The sequence below is a fragment of the Thermobia domestica genome, chromosome 16 (assembly GCF_964235325.1).
Source record: "Thermobia domestica chromosome 16, izTheDome1.hap1.1, whole genome shotgun sequence".
Taxonomy (NCBI): Eukaryota; Metazoa; Arthropoda; class Insecta; order Zygentoma; family Lepismatidae; genus Thermobia; species Thermobia domestica.
This window is the reverse complement of record NC_137469.1, coordinates 158,275,024-158,293,750: the sequence shown is the minus strand read 5'-3', so window position 1 is coordinate 158,293,750 and position 18,727 is coordinate 158,275,024. Positions and strand designations below refer to the sequence as shown.

The 18,727-nt window shown below is 35.7% G+C and overlaps 1 long non-coding RNA gene across 1 annotated transcript; it reads left to right on the top strand.

Annotated features, from left to right (window-relative positions):
• The first annotated feature begins 622 nt into the window (after positions 1-622).
• On the top strand, positions 623-16,849 carry LOC145673484 (uncharacterized). Its single transcript, XR_014128775.1, has 3 exons — positions 623-1,016; positions 5,102-5,196; positions 14,159-16,849. It is a non-coding gene; the product is annotated as an uncharacterized LOC145673484 (long non-coding RNA).
• The last annotated feature ends 1,878 nt before the right edge of the window (positions 16,850-18,727 follow it).

The window sequence follows — 18,727 nt, the reverse complement described above, 5'->3', positions numbered from 1 at the left end:
GGATGATTTTTCTACTTTGGCTTGCTTCGTGACCCTTTCTGAAGCATGTCGCACAAACTGATACGTTATCTCCTTTCTTGAATTTTTTATTATTATTTCCTTTATTGCTATTGTCACCGTTTTTACCGTTACATCCGTTTTTCCTTTGGTTATTTTGATATCGGCCTTTCCCTCCACTATTCTTATGCTGAAAATTCTTTACTGCATTTTGAACTACTGATAGTTATAGTTCGGCCATTTGATGAACTAATCTGGAAATATCAGCAGGATTGTTAAGTTGAGAATGAGAGAGCGGGTATTAATTCGTTGTGAGAGGTGCACGGGAGAAAGTTGTAGTGATTGCGCCAGTAATTTTTTGCGAGAAGCCTAGTGCTGGTTGAAGTTGCGGACCATTTTGTACAGGAGGGGCTGTAGGCAAGGTTTACAAGTAGTGGTGTAGTTGTAAGTTTGAAACCACCCCGATAGCACAGAAGTTTTCCGTAAACTTGCCTATTGTTCGTCGTACCAAATAATGTGAAAGTTTTCATTTTGTATATGCGGAAAATGCAATGCAAACTTGGAATGTTTGTGGCAAATTAAATATCATTTGCAATTTTTATGAAAGAGTAAATTTAATACAACAAATTTCATACAAATGTAGTTTCAAAACTTGGCAAAAGCAAACATTTGGCATTTTTCTGCAAATTTGCTTCCACCTATCTAGTGCGCTTGACAGTTTCAATTCAAACTTTGAATGTCTTAGCAAATTAAATATTATTTTAAAGTTTTATGTTATAGCAAATTTCATTCAGCAAATTATATACAGATGTAGTTTCAACAATTTGCGACTACAAACTTTTGGCAAGTTGTCTTCAAGCTACCTACCCACAATTCACTGCGCTTGGACGTTTCACGAAAGAGACGTCATATGTTTGTTTTCTTTATGTGTTGCGGCGTGTGAGTGCTGTTGGACGAGTTCCTGGACATCAAAACATTGAGAGAGAGAGAGAGAGAGAGAGAGAGTGCTGTACAAATTGGTAAGTGCACAGTAATAGTTAAATATTCTTTTATTTTGTATAAAATAAAAATGTTACAGGAGTAAATGTGAATTATACGATGTTCGTGTAGCGCTTGCTAGTGAATCGAGTCGGACCTTTCATCTGATAGCGCGAAAGGTTTATTGGATGCAAATATTTTACTCGTTATTTTACTTACCTTTAGAACATTTACAAGTAGAACTGATTGATTTCTGTGTGAAGAACTTAACATGATGTGAAAACAATGATTTAATGCACAAAGTGACGTGCAGGTTTACTTTTGGCGCACCACACGAAATAATTGTTGAAAAATTGATACTTTCATTGGTTTCTTTTATATTGTCTCCTAAAAGATTTCGCTAGGTAATATTTGAAAATATCTCACTATGAATAGATAAAAGGATATAGTATACGTAAGACCGTCTGAGTTCCAGAAGAAGCTAGACGCTCATACTTTTAGGGATTATTCATTGAGTATCTACGAACTTAGAAAGGGGGTAACAAACCCACTTTCATTTACTTAACCACTGATACGAAAATAAAAAAGAACGTACCTATTTGCCCTTGTACTTTATATGCTATAGCGCATTACATTATATGCAACAAGGATTTTGGTCTGCATCATGATATAAATTTAAAAATATTTAGCATTTTTCGAATCGAAATCAACAAAATTTATTCTAGAAAGTAAAAATAGAATGTTAAGCACATATAATGAAGACAACGCAGTGATTTAATTTGGTAACGTATAAATATATAATATGAAGTATCCTCGCGTACGGAAGACAGGGGGTTCTCATGTATACTATTACCGATAAAATTCAAGGAGGCCACCAGAAGTAATTGTTGAAAAGTTACGATTCTTTTTCGATTTCCATATAAATACGCCTTCGTGGTGTATGACATAAGAACTACAGTCCAAAAGCACAACCAGCCTGTCCTAAATGACCACAAAAAGCACGAGTGCGATCTAACCGAGCCAGGGCGGTGCAATGCTGGTGTGCCTGCGCGGGGTACGTCCGTGGGAAGTGGGCGCGTCAATGATCATGGGTATACGCGTAAGCGAGGGTAGCAAACCTAAATGGGTTTTGGCAAAGATACGAATTTGAATAGAACTTGTCATACTAGTAACGCTCCACATATAAACATAATATACAGCTTCTGTGCACTGTGCAGAAGAACACCGCTGCGCCTGTGGAAAATAACATGTAATAGAGTCATCTTTCATATGCACTCAGTTATTTTATCGAGTGACGCGGTGGCTCAGTGGTAGAGTGTTCACATTCGATCCAGCTCGCGCCGTGTGGACTGTGGTGCTGGTGGGTTTTCTCGGGGTTCTCCCGTTTTCTCTCACATTCTTCGTTCCACCATTTCACTCATCTCTCATCACCCTCTCCTTTAGCCTAACCGACATAAACGTGGGACGTAAAACTTAAAGATTTCATTTCTGTTTTTTCAGTTATTTTAGCACAGAATTGTGCTTTGGTCCAGGTCTTAGAAAAATGTAATTCTGGTCCTGACAATTACACACGACACAGGGAGAAATATCAGATTAAACTGACGAACGTAATTTTGGCAAATACAACCATGTTAATAACTATTGCTAAACGCGCGAAGAATATTGAAGGTAGATTGTACCACTGATTTAAATAATTTGCATATTGTTTTCCTGTAAAGCATTTTTACAGCGCATCTTAAGTTTTTTAGGCATCTTTAGTCTATACAATTAATTGCAGGGTACGAAGAGAGAAAAGCAGCTGCTGGATAGTGAACTTTCGCCAATTATATTCTTGAAAAAAAAATTAAATTAAATAAAATGAAATCTTTTGCTTTTAGTCTCACGGTTATGCCAGCTATGCTCAAGGTGACGGTGATGATGATAAATGAATAAAATGACGGAATGAAGAAAGTGGGAGGAAACGTGAGAATCCCGAGAAAACTCACACACAAGGTTTTTGTCCACCATAAAGCTCACTTGGCGGTAGCTGGGATCGAACTAGGGACCCCATGCACCAGAGTGAATGCTCTACCACTTAGCTACCGTGGCCTATTACACTTTTGTTCATAAGCAGACTATTGAATTCATTGTGTTGGAAAGTTGAAGGGGGGGATCTGAGGTGTCCCGTGTTCTCATGGAGAAAATATGACAGGTTTATTTACGCTGTAAGATGTTAATTTCATGTAAGAAATTTTAAAACATTTATTTATTTCATAATCTTTGTTTTAAATTAATAGATCCCTTTTGGTATTCATATTTGGCGAACGTCAGTCAGGCTTCTGGATGACTTGATCTACATTTGTTCATTTCTCTGCCGAGGTCCTTCATGGCTAAGCCGTTAGTGTACGCATCTTCGGCGTGGGTGATCTGCGTTTGCTTCCCGGAGGGAGCTCATGTGGTTCGGATTCCACTTTAATCAGTAGGTCCCGTCTCACATAGCCTCGCTGCTGAAAGGGACGTTAAACACAAAATCAACTCAATTCCTTTGTCTGCCTCTACCACACACACTCAGGGTACAATTTTCGGGACTTTTGGTTAAAATTTTCAGAGTACACGTACGCGACACTGTAAATTTCCCGTATAGATTTTGGCGGTATACCAACGTAAAATGTCAAAATAGCGGCCATTTTTTCAAAACAGCGAGTATTTACGCTACGAAGCGCAATTTTCAGTCTTTTTACGTTGAAATTTTGACGGTGGAAGCACAAGATATGCTAACTTTGCTGTATAGATTTTTTCAGCGATTGAATGTAAAATTTCAAAAAGGCAGTGAGTAGAAAATTGCTGCAAGTTGTGACAATGACAATCTTGAAATATAAATAACATTTTAACACTTTTATCCCAAAGACATTGAAATATTTCGAAAAAAACGATTAAACCCGAAAAAACCCATATGGGCCCAGGTGTGTTGGGCTTTTTCAAAAAAGTCCGGGTTTTTTCAAACCCTGGTTTAAAAACATTGAATTATACAAAATAATCCACGGTTAGTTACTAGTTACATATATTTTAATATAAGGTGTATGAAAATGCGGTATCCATAAAAGTGCTAGTTGTTTGAATTAAATTTATAGTGTGGAAACTTGTTTCAACACTTGAAATACATAGTCGTTATAAATATTAAGTATTGAAATTTTAAAATGCGCGGATTTGTGTCGTGTCACATAGACTTTTACTTTTTTTTTTTTTTTTTAAAAAAAAGTTAATATAGAATTAGTCTTTAGTTAAGTAAATAATAATTTTTTACGACTTCGCACAATAAACCTTAAACGTCATTTGTGTTTGTATTGTAAAAATAAATTGCGGAATTCTCATAAAGGAAACGGACCAGAATATATTAAATTGCACCATACGTTCCAAATGTTTAGAATTTTCTTTGAGAACTTGAATTTGGAGGTTTTCGTAATGCACACCATGGCCATAATATAAAACATTTTCTTCAGTTTTTAATGGTAAATGTAATGTTTTTAGGTTTGATACCCTGAGAGAATCCTACCACACAATCAGAAAAGGGGGATAAAAGGAGCTTATAATATTAAATGCTTTTCGTTTCAGATTAAATACTTTTAGTTTCTGCCCATTCAAGTGTAATGAAGCAAACTGCTCAATCGATGCCTTTTAAAACTGAAAATAGGTCTATTTCTCGTGGTTTGTTTCTAGTGTTTTGTTTTAAATGAATGCATTTTATAACATTTAACCTATTGCACTTTGTTGTACGTTTACTTTGGAACGCAAGATATTTTTATAGAGGATACTGTTGTTGAAATGTTGCAGTGTGCGAAGCACTAGAAGTGACGAGTCTGAGGAGAAAAAAATTTTTTTTTCAATTTTTTTACAATTCGAAATCTGAAATTGACCGAAGTTGAGTCATCTTTTGATATGAAGGTTTTTTGGTGTTGAATATCAAAGCAATCCTAGTAACGCTCACTTTGGTCTTCTTATCCGGCTAGACTCTTTGCATTTGACGACTGCTGTGGTATTTGAAAAGTGTCGGACAAGGCAACCACCATGTTCAAATAATGTGTGCAAAAATTAGAATAAACCATTTGATGTTTAACATTTTGATCAAAAATATTCTTTTTCAATGCAGATGCTGTTATGAAATCACATCCCAACACAACCCATGATTCAATAAAGAAATATACAAGGATTTGTGAATCAAGCCAAAACAAGGTTAACTCGAAGGTGAGTAAGCAGTTTTACGTTCAAGTATCACTCGGTTATTTCATTACAGGTATGATTTATTAGTTCATTGTTTGATGTTGTGTTCACTCGAGATGCACACAATCTCGAAAGTCGAAAACCCCGGCACGCCGTATGCTTTCTTCGTTTGTCACTTTGTTAAACGAAGGTTAGAGACAAAAGACGACAACCAATCAGAGTCGATTTTACAAATTGACCGAAGTTTACTTAAACGAGGTTTACTGAACTTCGATTTTCAATGGTGCAACAAAAGTCCGGGAACCACGTTTAAACTTGAAAGTTTAATTTTGAACGCTCGTTTAAACTTCGTTGGTGCACACGGCTGCGAGACTTAACCATGAACGTTGTTGGTGCAACATACATTTACACCGAGCTTGGTTATGACCCTCGTTCAACAGTTGAACTTCGTTGGTGCACACGGCCGTTACAGCCGTGTGCACCAACGAAGTTTAAACGCGTTCAACATTAACCCCTTCAGTGCGTAATTTTCAGATGCGAACCGCTGTAAAAGGTGTAGTTTTTTTCGAGAACTTTGGATGTTGATTCTAAATCTGTTTCAGAATTACTTACATCAGAATCACTAATTAATAACTCTTCCTCGATGTCAGCATGGTTGAAATATCGTTTTGAAGCCATTACTGTGCTGTCTGCTCTCAAACAAAACAAAGAATGAAAACTGTATTTGACGAAGCACAAACTCTATTTTAATTTCTTTCTTCCTCTTCTTCTTTTAATTAAGCAACAATTGAAACCAGCTGAGCGCAAACTCGCTAAATATTGTCGGGATAACATTACTCATACTATGGGCAAGTATATTCGCCATACGCAATACAAAGTAGCCAAAGCAAAATGAAAGCATATATATACGCCATCCGCACAGCAGGTGTGTTTTGAAGACACGAGTTAACTCGCCACCCACACTGAAGGAGTTGAACTTTCAAGTTTAAATGTGGTTCTCGGATCTTCGTTGCACCATTGGAAATCGAAGTTCAGTAAACCTCGTTTAAGTAAACTTCGGTCAATTTGTAAAATCGACTCTGATTGGTTGTCATCTTTTGTATCTAACCTTCGTTTAACAAAGTAACAAATAAAGAAAGCATACCGCGTGCCGGAGTTCTCGACTCTCTAGATCGTGTGTATCTCGACTGAACATAATCAAAGAATGGACTAATAAATTATACCTTTAATAAAATAAGCGAGTAATACTTGGTGTTGCAATATTGGTAGTAGATTTTAGATTAGATTGTAGCGTGTAGTTTTATACGAATCCATAGTATAAGTAGTAGTAGGAAAGGGTTAGAGGTCCGCAGGAGTTTGTTGAGTTCTGTTCTCCGTGCAGTTTTACTATACGTTTACACGTCCATTTTATGTCTAGAACTGAACCCAACTAACCCCTGCGGGGCTTCTGACTTTTTCCTACTACTACTTATACTATGGATACGTATAGTAAAACTGCACGTTGTTCTCGACATAAAACGGACAAATTAAAGACGTCTGCAATTTTTTCCATATATTTTACAATCTGTGGATCCGTAGCCCCTATAGTAACACTGCACTATAAAGATTACACTAAACTTATAACAAAGAACAAATATAATGTGAATCTATATGGACCAGTGGTGATTTCATGAATTGACCGGGGGGAACTTCTCCGCGAGAACCATGAAATTCCCTCATGACCATATCCTATAGGTCAGTGTTCCGTTAAGGGGGTCCAGTGTCTTTGACACCACTTGTTTCTATTGATTTTCGTTTGATTACATAATATAACGTTATATTAGGTTTGGTTAGATTAGCTTAGGTCTGGTTAGCTTAAGGGGGTCCAGTGTAGTTTTGGACCCCCTTAACGGAACATTGACCATCCTATCATCCTCAATGTGGATTCCTAGTACATTTCATCCCCAGTATATTAAAATTCGCCACCACTAGAAAATAAAAAATGAAAAAAAAAAAAAAACTTCTGGAATCCACTGTTGGAGAAAATTGATTCAACAGTTATTCATATTTCATCGTGAAAATGTTATTCTAATGCCTTTAACATTCTTTTCCCTGTTGGTGTTTGCCTACAATTCCTAGTTAGCGTAGGTAAAGTTGAGGAGCTCTACAATTTATTCTTTCCATTTATGAGCTAACGACTTCTGCATTTTTAGTTTCTCACCTGTCCACCAGCTACGCACACATTTATAATATGTTTGCAAACTTATATATTATAGATACAACAAGTGCAAAAACCACGCACGAATCTGTGCTAAATGGCCAAAACAACCGAAGTTTGTATCTATTCCGATTCGAAGCAGGGCACAATTTGAGGGATCGCTCGTGATTGTCTCCGCGAAAGCAGGCACATTAGCGATGGTGGTGTGTGCATAAGAAAATACCACTGTTTAAAATATCACCCTCCTGTTTTGCGGTGCAATTTCTCAAAAAACATTCGTTACACATGTAAGTAATCTGTGATTATAGAAACAGCGTTAAAATGTATTGTTCATAATTATGCAATTATAATGCAAAACTAGTTTGTAGTGATCACGTACTACAAATTGGTAGGTATTTTTTGTACTAATTTGCTCATCACTCCAGCATATGGTTCTACCAAATTTCAACGCTTTTTTTTTCTTCTTTTTACATTTCCAGGTTAGATTAAAGCTTTCTTTTACCAGAGCATGCACTAAATGAAGAGCGCCATTACTTTAGGATGGCTCAGTAACGAATAAATAAAGTGTGGACGTATAGCATAAAAACTACTGTGTATAAAACACAAACCAAGTTATGCTAGGTGGCCACTAAAAAGCACGAATGCTATCTAACCTAGTTACAGTAGGAGCGCAGTAGGGAGCCCCAAGCGTTTGCGTCCATAGGGAGCAGGCGCGTAAACACGGGGTATGTACATAAACGAAGACAGTGGAAGAGCACACTTACATATACTATAATTTCTTTACCACTAATAATTAACTTCAATATGCTGTGATAAATGGTAATTACTTATATTCACATTTTCATTCCTTCATGAAAGATATTTCACTCGTTTTTTACCTATAAATTTTCTATTTGGTAGAACTGCCTGCTGAAGTGAACCATTAATTTGCTTACACCATGGCAAATTTGCCTGTTCACTACGGACGCACCTTGAATATAGCCGAGCAGCTTCACCTTGGCGTAAACCGTAATAGGTTCAAATATAGCTTGTAATGAGTAGCTTGCGAAGTTTGGTACGTGGTTTTGAGACGTGTGGCTTTCACTAAGTTTCTATGTGTCTTATACAATTGTACGCAATTGGTTGATAACACTCTAGGAATAACTGGGTAATGAGTTTTACGAGGAATAACTGGATGAGAAATAAACCACATATACTTTTTTTTTTTTTTTTTTTTTTTTTTTTTTTAATCAGCTCATAGAATTTTCGACAATGAATTTTCTAAACAATTTTCCAGTAAAGGTTAACCTTAGGAGGGCATAAAATTTATGTCTATAAATACAGTATTTTTTTTCTTTTTTTGTCAAAACTCCATGCAAATAGCATAAAAATCCTTATCCAATTATTTATCGTAAAACTTATTATCTAGTTATTCCTCAAGTGGTATTAACTTGTGCGTACAATTGTATAAGACATATACAAACTTAGCTTCATATAATGAAAGCCACACGTCTCAAAATTACGCACCAAACTTTGGAAGCTGCTCGTAACAAGCTATTTTTTAACCTATTACGGTTCGAAGGTGAAGCTGGAGGGCTATAGTCGAGGTGCGTATACCTGTAAGCAAATTAAGGGTGAACTCGAGCAGACGGTTCTACCAAATAGAAATTTAATAGGTAAAATACGACGTGAAATATTTTTCTATCACAGCTTATTGAAATGAATTATTAGTAATAAAGAAATTATTGTATGTTTAAGTGTGCTCTTTCACTGTCCTCGTTTATACGTATACCTGGTTGTTGACGCGCCTGCTCCCTATGTATGCAACCGATCGCTATCGTTCGGGCCTCCCTACTGCACTCCTACTCTAACTCTGTTAGATAGCATTCGTGCTTTTTGGTGGCCACGTAGCACAAGTTGGTTCGTGTTTTATACACAGTAGTTTTTATGCTGTACGTCCACACTTGATTTATATGATACTGAGCCATCCTGAAATCAATCCGCAAGTAGTAATGGAGCTCTTCATTTAGTGCATGCTCTGCTAAACGAAAGCTCTAACCTAACCTGAAAATGTAAGAACGTGTCAAAATTTGGTAGAACCGTCTGCTCGAGTAATGAGCAAATCAGAACCAAAAATACGTACCAATCTGTAGTAGGTGATAACTACAATCTAGTTATGCACTATAATTGTATAATTATGAACCATACATTTTAATGCTGTTTCTATAATTACATGTTACTTACACGTGTAACGAATGTATTTTGAGAAATTGCGCCGAAAAACAGGAGGCTGACATTTTCCACACTTTTCTTTTCCTTATTCACACACCACCATCGCTAATGTGCCTGCTTTCTCGGACAAAATCACGAGCGATCCCTCAAATTGTGCCCTGCTTGGAATCGGAATAAATACAAACTCCGTGGTTTTTGCACTTATTGTATCTATAACATATAAGTTTGCAAGCATATTATAAATGTGTATGCAGCTGGTGGACAGGTGAGAAACTAAGAATGCAGAAGACGTTAGATCATAAGTGGAAAGAATAAATGGTAGTGCTCCTCAACTTTACCTATGCTAACTGGGAATTGTAGGCAAATGCCAACAAGGAAAAGGATGTAAAAGACATTAGAATAACATTTTGATGATGAAATATGCTGTTGAATCAATTTTCTCCATCAGTGGATTCCACAAGCTTTTTTTTTTTTTTTTTTTTTTTTTTTTTTTTTTTTTTTTACTGGTGGCGAATTTTAGTATACTGGGGAAAGAATTGTGTTAGTAATGAAAATATTGGGATTCCGCATTGAGCATAGGTCCCGATGGAATTTCATGGTTCTCGGGGAGAAATTGCCCTGGCCAATTCCTGAAATCATCACTGCTCCACATAGATCCACATTAAATTTGTTCTTTCTTATAAGTTTAGTGTAATCTTAATAGTGCAATTTTACTATACGGAACCACATATTGTGAAATATATGGAAAAAATGCAGAAGTCTTTAATTTGCCCATTTTACGTCGAGAACAGCGTGCAGTTTTACTCTACGTATCCATAGTATCAGTAGTAGTAGTAGTAGTAGTAGTAGTAGTAGTAGTAGTAGTAGTAGTAGTAGTAGTAGTAGTAGTAGTAGTAGGAACGGGTTAGAATCCCCGCAGGGGTTAAGTTGGGTTCTGTTCTGGACATAAAATGTTCAAACGAAAGACTTGCCCATATTTTTTTTTATATTTTACAATCTGTGTATCCGTATAGTAAAAGTGCACCGAGAACAAAACCCAACAGACCCCTGCGGGACTTCTAACCCTTTCCTACTACTACTAGTACTACTACTTAACTATGGATGAGTATAGTAAAACTACACGCTACAATCTAATCTAAAATCTACTACTACTAATATTGCAACACCAGGTATCACTCATTTATTTTATTACAGGTAGAATTTATTAGTCTATTCTTTGGTGTTATATTCAGTCGAGATGCACGCAATCTCGAAAGTCGAAAACCCCGGCACGCGGTATGATTTCTTCATTTGTTACTTCGTTAAAAGAAGGTTAGAGACGAAAGACGACAAGCAATCTGAGTCAATTTTACAAATTGACCGAAGTTTACTTAAACGAGGTTTACTGAACTTCCATTTTCAACGGTGCAGCGAAAGTCTGGCAGCCACGTTTAAAGTTGAGAGTTTAATGTTGAATGCGTTTAAGTGAACGCTCGTTTAAACTGCGTTGGTGCACACGGGTGTAAAGAGCACTTTCGATGGTAATAAATAACTTTTCTTCCATGATTACTCATCAGTTGAAGCATGTGCTTCGGTTATTCAGCGATTTTTTTTCTTAAAGTAGCACTAAGAAACAGTTAAAAATTCAGTAGTCATTATGAAATGAAAGTAGTTGTCACTTCAAAAGCAGTGCAATCTTCATATCGTCCCTAGTATTCTTTTCAAATAATGAAAAAATAAAAATACTCGTGCAAGTTTGAACCAATGCAAGAAAATCCATATTTTCAGGGAAAGCACTTTATAACCACATGGAGGGTGTAATGGCGCTGATTTTTATATGTTTGTAGTGTGTTTGCTTACGAGGAAAGTACACGAATCATGAGAGTTGGATTTTTATGAAATTTTGTGTTAAAATTAAGTTCTAGTTGCTAAGCAGGACAGTAGTGGTCATTCGTTTCACAAATATTCCATTGAGCTGCTACATGCATACCATTTTGAAATCAGGTAGGCAATAAAATGTGAAGAATACCTGTTTGGATCCGTCAAGAAGGAAATATGGGCAGATCCAACACAACTATTGGAAATCGGGGTAGACAACTTATGTTTGAGGGCACTTCCAGTGCAATGTCACTATCTTAAACGCCGCCATATTGAATTGCAAACATAGTATAAATGAGAATGGGGTCATGTGGGGTATCAAAGACCACTGGAATTGTAAGCAAAGTCTACATATCTGCTGCCACTTGTGAGTTAATAGCTGTCTCACACAGGAATGTATGGAAGCCATTCGACCCTCTTTTGGTGTGTTGTAATTAATGAAAGATAAGTTGCTTATTAAAATATCCCCGTGAGGAATCTTTGATGGATGGCCACATGTGATGGAATACTGAGCTAGGTTCGTTCTTTGTAGCCTGCCTCAATTCAAAATGAAGGATGTTTCTATTTATAGATAAAAATGTTTCATTTTAGTAACATTTTTTTCGAACCTGTTACTTTGACATGTTGAACATTTTGTTGATGTTTATTCTAAACAAAATCCAAGTAATATAAAACAGGTTATTGTAATAGGCTCAGGGAAAACAATAAAACTTAATAACTTTTATTCATGATCACAAACCATCCTTAAATCTGGATTCAGGCAAATGCTACTACGTACATTAAGTCTAGTCAATGCTGCAAGAATGACATTACATAGACACCACGCCGCCATATGCACTCTGTTCTTTGTTTCCTGTTCCCTGCTAGTTGCTTTAGTTCTTTCTTCGTGAGTTTTATTCGATTTTGTTTCTTAGTGGTATGAATTCGTTTTTGTTTTAATAATATTTTGCCTTGTATCTTTGCTAGCTCGCCACAATAGAAGGAATTTGCTTATTTTTCCATATCATGTGGTAGCTATTTTCTCATGAGAGGATATTTGAGTGGGTTACCAATCTGTTATTGATTTGAATCATTTTCTCATGCGCCTTTGCATCTAACGACGGTGTATTCTGTTAAACCATGTGTGGAAATAAAATTATGGTAAAACAATTATGTTTACAAAGAATATTCAGTTTGCGTGGTGTACATTTTCTATAACGGAAGAGGACGTCGGGTGCATATAGGGCCAAGCCACATTTTCCAACTTCCCAGATAATACGTTTTAAAAATTTAGAGCAGTTATGACCAACGTCTTGGGATTACGGAGTCGAAGATTACAAATTCCGAAACGTCGAAGGTCACAGGAGCCATTCAATTTTCAGGAACTTCTTTATATATTTCATCATTTTTCAAGACCGCTTTGGTATTTGTGGTAATAAAACAAAGTGTCTGCAACCATCAACTTTGTCAACCATTTTAGGAGATTCGAGGATATATACATTATCCCAAAACACCCTAAAAACATAGGTGCTATAGTTGAAAAAAAGAGAAATAAAGTAATGCTCTCCAAGACTATACAACAAATGAAAAATGTTTAAAGCGAATAGTGTCCCTCACAAAACGTTAAGAAAAATTGTTGTTTTCGAAAATGTTCAAAAAAAAGCATGATGTTTTTAAAAACTGAAAGCTATGTTGTTCCTTATGAAAATTGCTTGCTCGATTATTCACCAAATCAGGAATCACTTTTAAAAATCGGGTACCGAAGTTCATAGTCCTCCTTACAATTCGAGTCTTGTGAGGCAGCAATTCAATTCTTTGCTTGTGTTTGTTCTAAAATTCCTGCAATAATTAGCATTAAAGTAAATGATTTTAATGTACAACATACATGTCATCATGAACCAAAAGTACAAGGGAAGTCTTATTATCTTTCGAAAATTTGACATACAACGTTTGTATATTTAAAATCACAAATTGGGGTAACAAAGAATCTCGAGGGTCCCATGTGCTACCTTCAGTTGTATGAGGATTCCAAAGTCTTATGGTCATTGAATCACAATTCAGTGATATAAAATCGCAGCCCGAACTGTTGGACTTAAACTAAATTTGATGCGAAGGTATGTCTTGAAGAGCAAGTTATGTCTTGGAGAAAAAGAGAATTTTGGCCAGGTCGCCATCTTGAATGAAATAGGGCCGCCAGTCAATATACGATTAGAAAGTGCCTAGCGCGAACAACTAAGGCTAGAGAAGCGGAATTCGCTATCATGGTATATCATGAACAGTAGTTTGCGGAAAATTACGAAGTATTAAACAATTCGCAATCTTGAGTTTATGACCACCGAAAGTGGATCATTAGGTATAGGTTACATTAAAAACACGATCCAAAATAGCGGGAAAACGTATATGAAAAAGCTGCACAGGCTGAAGCGCTGGAGCTAGAGAAACGAAATTTGTTCTGATGATTGTATCATGAAGAGTAGTTTATGAAACAATTGCGAAATTTTCAAAACGATACCGTTTTTAATGGAAAATGAGCACCAAGTATCGGAAGCAAACTGAAATCATCGGAAGCAATACAACGTAGGCCTACGTGATTTATTCTGTAGACATGTAGACATAAAACTGCCATCCGTGGTCCTCAGATATTTCCTTGTCAATACGTGAAAAATTGACTCTCGTCTTAATATCATGTTGATAATCGAATGTTATAGCGCAAATGCATAATTCTTTGAATTTTCATTTCAGAGAAGGCAGAAGCAGAAGTACTCCAGTTTCCTTGGATGAGAGCAGAAACACCACTCGAGTTTCAATGGATGAGAGTGGAAGTGCTACTCGAGTTTCATTTGAGGAAAGCGGAAGCACTATTCGAGTTACTCTGGATGAGAGAGCATCCTCATCTGGAGGTGGCACTCACAGTAGCACAGTCTCAGTTTCCAACGGAAGAACAGTGATGGCGAAAAGTGGTGATAGGTCTGTTTTGAGTTTGTAGTTTTTGTTGGGTGCTATGTTGAAGGAAAGTTGCACATAATGAAGTGAGAGTTGTTTAGCCTGCATGCGTATGAAACAAGACCTATAACTAAACTTAAGACTTTGTTCATATATGGTTGAAACCGCATGGTGATAAGTCTGTTTTGTGCATTTAGTTTCTTTTTTTTTTTTTTGTGCTAATTTTGAAGGAGAGTTACACAAAGTGAGAGTCGTTTAGCTTGTATGCGTAACGGAAGAACAGTGATTACGAAATATTTGTAACTATTTGTAAGAAGTAATCCGAACAACTTAAGACTTGTTTATATATGGTTGAAACCGCACACGGTTGATAGATCTGCTTTGTACATTTAGTTTTTGTTAGGTGATAATCAAGGAAAATTGCGTATAATGAAAAGAGAGTCGTTTAGCTTGTATGCATATGAAACAAGAGTTAATGTTTACCATCGGGGTAGTTATCAACAAAGATGCATTGTACATAGTTTCCAGTAATATAACTGTTTTGTTCATCCACGAGATAATTTGCAGCATCTGTGGTATAGGTAGTGTGCTATATTATGAACTGAAAGATCAACATCATTCAAATACCACATTCACTATGCTTTATATATATATATATATACAAACTCATATTACTTCCGTGAAATTCATATAATTATATTAAATTTTGACAAAATGGTCGTATGGTATTTTGTGAGCTGGTCAATGATATCGGCAGAGAACTGGGTTTATAAATCTATCAGTTGGTATGACTCAAGCGGCTTGTAACTGCTAAGAAAAGTTACCCCCAAAAATATTCACCTGTTTTTCGAAATAAAGTAATTAGCATGAAAAGGGTGTAAAGTGTGAAGTATTTTTATAATTGAGTATGTAGGGAAACTGCATGGTACGAATGGATTTTTAGGTATATTGTACTCACCTCACGGACCTCGTTTTTGACAGCATCGACCAAAGCATGAAGACCGGCAAATAATAGTTAAAAACCACAATGTAGTGTTTTATAGTTTGTGACCTCAGTTCCAGATAAAAACTGAGAAATGGAGAATTTTAACGTGTAGCAAAATATTCCTCACCAGAAAACTCCAACTTCGTACCTCAAATCGCCTCCGAATTTGCACCAAGCAAGGCGAGCATATATAAAACACAACCGGATGTTTTTTTTTTTCTCAATATAAGATAGTATTTAGCTGAAGTAACTGATTGCAAATAAGAATTTTGAAAATTAATCCTGTATCGTGCAGATGCTATGCAACCAGTTTGTGTAAGTGATGACTGGGTCGCTTCTCGATCAAGTATGTGTCTATACGCCAGATATTGACACACGTTTGTTTCTGGATGCATGTTCCGATAGTTCGGGGGAAAAGCTTCCGGGTGTGTTCTATCTCTGCTTGATGCGAAATCAGGTTGATTTGAGATATGGAGAACGCAGAGTTCAAAATTTTGATATTTTCTTCCATTTTCGCACGATTTTCAAACTCAAAAAAAAAAAAAAAAAAAAAAAATGGTGGGAAGCGTTGTGAATAGGCTTCAGATACTGGCATCTGGTACTAAATATTTTTATATATACACAACAACTTACTTTTCTCAACTTTTTTTTTTCTATAAAACAGTTTTTGTTAATCTCCTTATGAATTCTGTAATATGATTACTGAGTATTGTTATAGTTTGTAGTACATTGCCATTCTAAAGTCAAAATCAAGCAATAAATATATAATGCCCTTTATTTACCGTATAGTATTTTTTTAATGTTTCATCCTAATCTTCTTAGTTATTTTTATCTGCTTGTTCTCACACATTCTAATGCGGTTGTGCCATTACCATGATTTTTACTGTTTTTTTTCGACATGATAATTTAGAAAAGGCTTAATCCTTTGTTCTTGGAGCCATCTGGATGCCGCCATGTTTGTTTATGCATTTGGAAGTGTGGTTTCCCTTGTGCATTATCTTCGAGTATAATGTGTTGTTATTGGATAATTTGTCGTCAATTGCTACTTTGCTGAGTGATTGTGCAGCCGACTTTGTAAAATTTTGGATTAAAATGTACAGGCCAAATTCGTTAAAAGGTCAAATTTATTAGATTTGTTTCAATGACTCGCTTTTAAGTCGAAATCTCCCTACGAGGAACCAGAGAAACTTTCCATGTCCATTACAAGAGTAAGTGATGGAATAAACGTTGATGTAACCTTCAGAAATATTCAGGTTTAGGCGTTTTCTATTTTTTTAAGTATTTATGTATGCACATATATAAATTAAATGACGTTAAAATAGTCGTTAATAAGTTACTTCTTATTTTATGAACAAGAAAAGTGCAGCTGGAAGGTAGCAAACTATCTTCTATATTTGCTCTCTTCAAAAGGATGTGGGCTGATAAGGGTCATTTTTCGCCCATCGAACACCGGAAAAATGTAAAGTGTCTATAGAGGCTAGATACATTCTGTTCTCTCATAAGTCGAAAGACACACTACGAAAATAAATTGATCCTCATATCAAAACTTACACAGCGTCATATTATTATGAGTTTGGTTTATTTAGGTTCATCGAATCCTTCTTACTACAAGCCTATGTCAACGACAGCAAACATTGTCAAAATGACGCAAAACTACTTCTTTTTGGGCACTAATTTCTATGACTTATTTTCTTTCTCACATATCTATTATATTCACATACAAAACATATCTTCCAATATACAGACATTGCAAACTTGTCTGAATCGGACTCGTCATTTTTCCGGTATTCGATGGGCGAAAAATTACCCTTATCAGACCATGTCGTTTGATATTTTTATATAGTTGTACTAGTTTCAAGACAATTGCTGCAAATTTTGATTAAGATATGTAGAAAAATTCTGAAACTAGTGAGGTACAAGTCAGAATATAAACTGCTTGGGATCTAAAAACTATTAAAGCATACGAAACACAATGTCTCATTCCGATTACATTTAGACAGAACCTGGAAATAATGAAAAATATCTTCTAAACGTCACAGGTGATTACTCCATGTATGCAACCGGAATGGTAGATTGTGTTTTCTGTTTTAATAATATTAAGTCGCAAGCAGTTATTATTTTGACTTAAACCTCGATCACTAGTTTCAGAATTTTGATACATATTTTAGCCTTATACCAAATTTGCAACAAACAATACCTTCTAAATTTGCTACAAACAATACCTTATAAATTTGCTACAAACAATACCTTATAAATTTGCTACAAACATTACCTTCTAAATTTGCTACAAACATTACCTTCTAAATTTGCTACAAACATTACCTTCTAAATTTGCTACAAATATTACCTTATAAATTTGCACCAAATATTACTTTATAAATTTGCAGCAAACATTACCTGATACATTTGCAGCAAACATGATCTTGCGATCGTAAAAACACTTTCTGCAATGTTGCTGCAAACCTTTTAATATTTTTACCAAATTTATCAGCTCATTTTCGGAAATTTTGTCAAACAAAATTTGCACAAAATATTTGCAGCAAAGTCCTGGCAAACTTTCTTGCTGTGCAGTCGCAAACATTTCGTTTGTATTGGCAGATGTTTTCGTTTTCTGAGGCAACTTTGCTGCAAACTCAGCCAGCGTCAACTTCGTTATTTGCATTGAACTTTCGGCAAATTTTCTCATTTGAAAAGGCAAGTTTTTTGCAAACTTTTTAGTTTGCCTCTGCAAATTTTTAAACATTTTTAAAAACTTTTCTGTGCTATCTGGGCACTATAGGATTTTGTACATTACGCCAGATTTGAGGATTTTACACACTGGGAGTTGGTTCTTGTGTGTGCATATTGCGTGTTAAAGAATTTAACATTGCTGGATTGTTAGGTTCGTGTGTAGGTGATACTATTATCTATGAAGGCTGGCCGTAAAGGGAATGGACTGCTTGAGAAAGCTCTAGATAATCCCTCTTTCTTAATAAATCTTTAACCCCTTTTAACGAATGCAAGTGTTTTTGTAGTGCTTAAACAGTGTAATAATTTCTGAAGAAAGTTACATTGTAACCCTAATGATAAAAAAAAAATGTATTTTTATTCCTTCGCTGTCTCGGCCATAATTTGTCTTGTTACCCTTAATATTTGCGAAGAAAATAGGCGTCTATGGGTTCGTTTGCTCGTTGTTGGATCTGATAAATTTCCAATTCAACCTTATATGCTGGTAATTTGGAACGGCTCAAAACCATTAGTTTTTTTTTTTTTTTTTTTTTTTAACTGGTTGTATGTCAGAGAAGTTACTTGGTTTTGATTATGTAATTGAAATATTAAATGTAGTCCAACATGCTGCAAGTACATTGGTAAGATTTCTTTCTTCTTTTCGGCTCCCCAGGATT